General features: G+C 47.4%; 1 protein-coding gene across 2 annotated transcripts in view; it reads right to left on the reverse strand.

The window, feature by feature from the left end:
- The window catches only part of DAAM1 (dishevelled associated activator of morphogenesis 1), a 161,614-nt gene extending 154,777 nt beyond the window's left edge, over nucleotides 1–6,837 (reverse strand). For both annotated transcript variants that reach the window (XM_040411301.1, XM_040411303.1), the window contains exon 1: nucleotides 6,574–6,837. The gene's annotated coding sequence lies outside the window, so the exon portion shown is untranslated. The remainder of the gene's footprint in view (nucleotides 1–6,573) is intronic.
- Between the last annotated feature and the right edge of the window lie 1,168 nt (nucleotides 6,838–8,005).

The following is an 8,005-nucleotide window of genomic DNA, read 5'->3' on the forward strand; positions in this document are numbered from 1 at the left end:
TGTTTTTGCCGCCATTAAATAACATAAATGAGCTATTGCTTCACTCAGTGGGATCAAACCTACTAGACATTATTAGGGTTGATCCTGCTGACAGATGCTCCTTGACATACCCATAGGCCACTTTCACACAGTTAGGGCTCATGCACACGACAGTATTTTGCGTTCAGTATACTGGCCGTTTTTTGAGTTCAGTATGCGGTACATATACTGAACCATTCATTTCAATCGTTCATCAAAAAAACTAAAAAACGGAAGTGTCTCCGTGTGCATTCCGTACCGTGAAAAGATAGAACATGTCCTATTCTTGTCCGCAAATCACGGTGCTTGGCTCTATTCAAGTCAATGGGTCCGCAAAAAAAAAAAAAGGAACACATACGGAAATGCATCCGTATGTCTTCCGTATCCGTTCCGTTTTTGCGGAAACATCTATTGAAAATGTTATGCCCAGCCCAATTTTTTCTATGTATTTACTGTATAATGTATATGGCATACGGAAAAATGGAACGGAAAAACGGACCCGTAAAAAACGGACCGCAAAACACTGAAAAAGCTATACGGTCGTGTGCATGAGCCCTTAGGCCTAGTTCACACTTCAGACATTTGGTCAGTGATTTTCATAAGGCATTGTGAGCCAAAACCAGGTGCGGATCAAAAACTCAGAACAATGGCAGATCTTTCCATTATACCTCTGTGTAGGCTTTATTATGAACTAGGCCTCAGTACTGGGTCAGTGTTCTGTATCTGTACCTGTACACCAAATCCAGGATTGGAACCTACAGAGAAAAGTTTAATAAAAATACTTGTGGCTCTGCCACGTTTTGGACCTGCTCCAGATGTCAAATACTGACCAAGTGAAATTGGCCACAGGGAGAGCTCATGCCATCCATTAAAGTGGTTTTCTGGGCTCTTACTATTGATGACCTATCCTTCGGGTAGGGCATTAATATCTGATCCGTGTTCGGGTCCGACACCCTTCTCCCCCACCGATCAGCTATTCACTGCAGCCTCCGGCGCTGGAACTAGAACTCTGAATGGAGCAGAAAACACAGCGCTGTTCAAAGTGTAGTGGTCGTGCTGGGGTACTGCAGCTCAGCTTCCATTAACGTGAATGAGACCTGAGCTGTAGTAACTCATCACGGTCACTACACTTTGAACAGCGCTATGCTTCCTACTCCATTTACAACGCTAGGTCCAGCACCGACGGCTGTAGGGAACAGTTGATCCCTGGGGGTGTGAGATTGTGGGAGTTTGCACATGGCGGCAATTTTTCCTATAGTGTGCAAGCACGACCTCCACTGGTGGCAGGGTGGTCGTAACCATGGATACAAGCAGTGTATAATGTGAAGGAAAAATTAATTCAGCCAGCAAAGGAGGCAATATGGACAATCACAATACATTAGTAAGGGTTCATTTTTGTCCTAATGCATTCTGAATGGAGAGTAGGGATCGACCGATTATCGGTTTTACCGTTATTATCGATTTTGACAGTTATCGGTATCGGCATCTATTTTGCCGATATTTCGATAACGTATGGGGAACACGGATCGCGCTGCTCTCAGCGCTCTCTGTGTTCCCTCAGCAGCACAGGGGAGAGGGAAGCAGTGTGTCCCTCCCCCTGTAATGCTGCTGCCGCCAATGAGGGGGGAGAAGACAAGAGGAGGGGAGGGGCTGTGGCCGCTGCGCCACCAATGATGTTAACTTACTCATTCATTCAAATTGAACAGGAGGCGGGAGCTGGCTGCAGAATCACATAGCCGGCTCCTGACCTCTATGAGCGGTAGCTGACTAGCTGCGATCCGCGGTAGTTAACCCCTCAGGTGCCGCGGATCGCAGCTACCGCTCACAGAGGTCGGGAGCCGGCTATGTGATTCTGCAGCCAGCTCCCGCCTCCTGTATATGAATAAATGAGAGATTTATGTTCATTGGTGGCGCAGTGTGCCCCCCCCAAGCCCCCCAGTATTAATCATTGGTGGCGCAGTGCGCCCCCCACCCCCGTATTAAAAACATTGGTGGCGCAGTGCGCCCCCCCCACCCAAGCCCCCCCAGTTTTAATCATTGGTGGCAGTGGCCACAGGGTCCCCTCTCCCCTCCTCCTCTGATCGGAGCCCCAGCAGTGTAATCCTGGGGCTACGATCAGTTACCATGGCAGCCAGGACGCTATTGAAGCCCTGGCTGCCATGGTAAGCTCCATGCTGCTGTGTGCACTATGCACAGAGCAGCAGGGACAGTGTGAGCTCCTATTCACCCTGATAGAGATCAGGGTGAATAGGAGATAGGAATAGAGATCTATCAGGGGGAATAGGACAAGGGTTCTAGTCCCTAAGGGGGCTAGAAGTTAGTAAAAAAAACAAACACCAAAATATTAAGTATAAATAAAGAAAGATTTACAAAAAAAAACTACACATTAACAATAAAAATATTCATTTTCAGCAGATGTGTAGGAATTTTTTTTTTTTTTTAAAAATGAAATTTCACAGAATATCGGTATAAATTATCGGCCTGAAAGTTCACAAATTATCGGTATCGGCCCTAAAAAAAATCAATATTGGTCGATCCCTAATGGAGAGCAATCCATTCAGTATGTCTTCAGTTCAGTCACTTTTACAGTACTTTGCCGGAGAAAATACCGCAGCATGCTGCGGTATTTTCACCAGCCAAAATTCCGAATCTGGCATTATTTTCCACTGAAATGTATTAATGCCAGATCCGGTATCAAGTGTTCCGGAAAAACGGATCTGGTCTTCTGGTCTGCGCAGACCTTTAAAAATGTGAAAAAAGAAATACTGGATCCGTTTTTTCCGGATGACACCGGAGAGACGGATCCGGTATTTTAATGCATTTGTCAAACGGATCCGCAATCAAATGGTATCCGTTTGCACACGGATTTCCGGATCCGGCAGGCAGTTCCGGCAACAGAACTGCCTGCCGAAATCCTAACACTAGTGCCTTGTATTAACTCTCTTTATACTGTATGATAAGTAGTTAAGGCTGCCGTGCAGCCTGTATTTGTGGGAGGGGCAGAGGCCACGCCCCTTGGCTATATTAACCCCCACGCAGGTCAGGGGACGGGACGTGCGGCCAGGTACCCCTCCCTCCCTTCCCTTTTCTTAGCTCTTCCTTAAAGATAGGCCCCCTTTTAGGCCTATCCTCGCTACGGGCTCCCGGCATTTCCCAGCCTGAGGTTAGCTCTAGTTCCTACGTCCAGGGGCCGTCGCCCTGACCACAAATGCTATTTGCTGAAGTGAGGCAACCCCTTTAAGTTGGCCATACACATGAAATAACGGGCAGACATCGGTCACTCCCAAAACTTCCCCCATACACATGCATGCTCGGCTGCATTATAAATGGGAGAGGGACATAAGCCGCCCACCAGAAGCCTCAGGCAGCGGTTATCTCCCAGAGAACTAAAGGATGGGGCATGTCAATATTTAACTGCCCAACCCTCATCTCCCCAGTTATCAGGAGACCCCCCACACACACACACACACACACACACACATCACATCGTCTGTGCGCACTGCCGGCTCCACAGGCGGTTTCCTTGCAGATTTTAGTGTGGATTTGTAGCCTGGCTCCACGGTGTAATCTGTCTGCTGTGTGTGAACCTACAAGATCACAGCTTATCACTAACGTATCCCCTCAGCTGAAACAAAAGTCGCATTGTGCCCAAATAGAGACGCCAATCATAAAAATTAAAAAATTTAAAACACCCTGTTACGGTACGTTTAAATATGCGCTACCTGATTCAGTATTCTGATCCAGCGGAGGAACAGACTACCGGATTTCACCAGTATAGCTGGATACTGCCATTCACTATAAGGGGATCCGGCCGTTTTCTGCACTCATGCCGGGTTTCTGCTGGACAAAATGCTGCACGCACCATTTTTTGTCCAGCTAAAACTCGCCAGTCGTGCCGAAAGCCGGCCAGATACTCGCCAGATGCCACTATAGTCAATGGGGTCCAGGGGAGAATGTCAGTATCCGGCTAAGGTCTCTTGCACACACACGTATTTTCTTTCTTTTTTGCTGACCCATTGAAAAAAAAAAAACTAAAAAAAAAAACACGGAAGTAACTCCGTGTTCATTCCGTTTGTCCGTATTTCCGTTCCGCAAAAAAATAGAACATGTCCTATTTTGTCCGCATTACGGACTAGGATAGGACTGTTCTATTAGGTGCCGGCTGTTCTGTTCTGCAAAATACAGAATGCACATGGATGTCATCCGTGTTTTTTGCGGACCGCAAAATACATATGGTTGTGTGCATGAGCCCTTACTCCTCAGGTATACATGTGTATTTAGATCAATGTCCATCTGGCAGTGCAGTCCATGAACTACTCTAATCCTCCAGCAGACTTCACCACCTGAACTGTGAACATTACATCCTCTACTCCAGGGCTCAGCAACCTCCAGCTGCTGTGAAACTACAACTCCCAGCATGCTCCTCCATTTAATACTATGGGAGTTCCGAGATCAGCTGATCAAGTGTGCACGCTGGGAGTTGTAGTTCCTCAATAGCTGGACTTCCGGAGGTAGCAGACGCCTGATCTAGTCTGTACCGATACCTAGAGATGGAATTTCCATAGACCTCGATATGACTGGCTTCCAGCCTGCCTATGGGGGTGAGGACACTGCCATATAACGGTGTAAGAAAATGGTGCAAACATCACAGATGAGGCTGGCGGGCAGCAAAAGTACCCAAATTATAAACGTGCACTATATGTGGGCACTATATAAGGGGTGGGTTAGAAGTTACACAAATGATAGGGGATGTATATGAGAATAACTGCTTCAACATGGAGCTGCTGAGCGGGAAGTACCCAGCGGACTATATGTCGGCACTATACAAGTGGTGGGTTAGAAGTTACACAGATGATATAGCTTGTATATAAGTACCCAGCGGACTATATGTCGGCACTATACAAGTGGTGGGTTAGAAGTTACACAGATGATATAGCTTGTATATAAGTACCCAGCGGACTATATGTCGGCACTATACAAGTGGTGGGTTAGAAGTTACACAGATGATATCGCTTGTATATAAGTACCCAGCGGACTATATGTCGGCACTATACAAGTGGTGGGTTAGAAGTTACACAGATGATATCGCTTGTATATAAGTACCCAGCGGACTATATGTCGGCACTATACAAGTGGTGGGTTAGAAGTTACACAGATGATATAGCTTGTATATAAGTACCCAGCGGACTATATGTCGGCACTATACAAGTGGTGGGTTAGAAGTTACACAGATGATATAGCTTGTATATAAGTACCCAGTGCACTATATGTCGGCACTATACAAGTGGTGGGTTAGAAGTTACACAGATGATATAGCTTGTATATGGTGCCAGCGGACTATATGTCGGCACTATACAAGTGGTGGGTTAGAAGTTACACAGATGATATAGCTTGTATATAAGTACCCAGTGCACTATATGTCGGCACTATACAAGTGGTGGGTTAGAAGTTACACAGATGATATAGCTTGTATATAAGTACCCAGCGGACTATATGTCGGCACTATACAAGTGGTGGGTTAGAAGTTACACAGATGATATCGCTTGTATATAAGTACCCAGTGCACTATATGTCGGCACTATACAAGTGGTGGGTTAGAAGTTACACAGATGATATAGCTTGTATATAAGTACCCAGCGGACTATATGTCGGCACTATACAAGTGGTGGGTTAGAAGTTACACAGATGATATCGCTTGTATATAAGTACCCAGCGGACTATATGTCGGCACTATACAAGTGGTGGGTTAGAAGTTACACAGATGATATCGCTTGTATATAAGTACCCAGCGGACTATATGTCGGCACTATACAAGTGCTGGGTTAGAAGTTACACAGATGATATCGCTTGTATATAAGTACCCAGCGGACTATATGTCGGCACTATACAAGTGCTGGGTTAGAAGTTACACAGATGATATAGCTTGTATATAAGTACCCAGCGGACTATATGTCGGCACTATACAAGTGGTGGGTTAGAAGTTACACAGATAATATCGCTTGTATATAAGTACCCAGCGGACTATATGTCGGCACTATACAAGTGGTAGGTTAGAAGTTACACAGATGATATCGCTTGTATATAAGTACCCAGCGGACTATATGTCGGCACTATACAAGTGGTAGGTTAGAAGTTACACAGATGATATAGCTTGTATATATGGCTGCCTTCCACATGAGTGGGGACTTTGTACGACGCCACAGACCACCCCAGCGCCATATGAACACTACAATGACAGCCGATTCCCAATTCCCCCAAAAACTCCTCTCACCTTCTGCACAGCACTGCCTCCAGAACAATACACCATGCCCTGGAGGAATGGCAGCGCACAGCCCATTGTGCTGACAAGGAACATGCAAAGTGAGCTGCCCCCCTCCAAAACCAGGACCACCGACCCCCTCCGGTGCATGCCCAGCTGCACCCCCCCAAATCTGAGCATGCCTGCTGTACCACACATGAAAGAGGTCCCCGCAGCAAGCAGCGCTGTCACACCCATGACCTGAGCCACCCGGGACCAGCTCTGCCTGCACGGGGGGGGAGGGCTCCAGTCCTTACCTGGCATACTCCATGCTGCCTACAGCACCGGGCACCGGGCTCTATATAAACTCCTCGCCGCCCGGCCGCCGGCTCTCGCGGACTGCAGGTGACATCATCCCTCTCTGCTGCGATAGCGGAACAATGCGCAGGGGCAGCTGATAACGCGCACGGGATTCTGGGAGCTGTAGTCCCGCTCGGCCGCTGCCTGCTTGCTCACCAAACCTTTTCGAACTACAACCCCCACAATAGAAGCGCGGCGGCTCCGTGTGCGGCTCTTATCTGCGGGAGAAGAATGGGACAGCCGAGTGACAATAGGAGGAGTGAGGCTCTGCGGGCACCAGGCTCGCCGGGCGACACTGACACCTAGCGGCGACTTCTGGATCTGCACCCTCTGCATCACATGGGGGGAGTCACTATATACTGTATATAGGTCTTATGTTCCCTGTGTGCTCTGCTTGAAGCTGGTTCACTTCTTTTTTTTTTTGTACCGAGTCTCCTGGGCCTGGTGCACACACAGCGTTTGTAGGTGTAAAGTGTTTTCCGCTTATAAGCCTGGGATTTTTACAATATGGACATGTAATATATATTTTTTAAATTAGATTTTAGCAGGTCATGGCTTGCAATAGTTTCTTTTAAGGCCTTATGCAAACACAGAGTGCATACAGGGGCGAAAACAAATAAAAGCGGGCCCCTATGCAAGGACAGCGAATATGCCCCTAAATCTCCAACTGAGGGAGATTTATCAAAACGGGTGTAAAGGAAGAACTGGCTTAGTTGCCCATAGCAACCAATCAGATTCCATGTTTCATTTTCCAAAGGAGCTCTGAAAAATGAAAGGAGGAATCTGATTGGTTGCTATGGGCAACAAAGCAATTTTCTTTTTGCATCAGTCTAGATAAATCTCCTCCATTATGTTTACAGTCTAACACAGAGGTGACAGCGGGCCGGCCTTGACTACTGCACAGGTAGCACATAAGGGCCCAAACTGGACCTCAGTGTGCCCCTGCTTTCAGTAAAAGGGTGATTTGAAATGGCCACCAGCAACCTGTCCTAGAATGTGGTCATGACTTGTTGCCACCACTGTGGCCTCACTACACTGCTCTACAATAGATGGCAATGATACGATCCTGCCTATGATATGCCATCATGGCTGAGCAGCCTAACAGGAACACTAACCAATATGTAGTATATACAAGTGTCAGAGCGTAATGTGTAGGCAGCTCTGCAAGTGGAGGCAGGTTGCTGGCAGCCATTTTAAATCATTCCCGGAGATAGGGTGGCCAGACGTCCGGTTTTAAGCTGGACAGTCCGGTTTTCTGGCTCCCTGTCCTCCGGCGGACTGAAACAGGGATGTCCACCCTTTCAGTAGCTCACGCTCAGAGTTGTGCTGTCTGAGCGTGAGCTGCAGCAACTGACTGAGGGGGAGAGAAGCACCCGGGCTGCCCCCAAG

Source organism: Bufo bufo, chromosome 11, assembly GCF_905171765.1.
Source record: "Bufo bufo chromosome 11, aBufBuf1.1, whole genome shotgun sequence".
Classification (NCBI taxonomy): domain Eukaryota; kingdom Metazoa; phylum Chordata; class Amphibia; order Anura; family Bufonidae; genus Bufo; species Bufo bufo.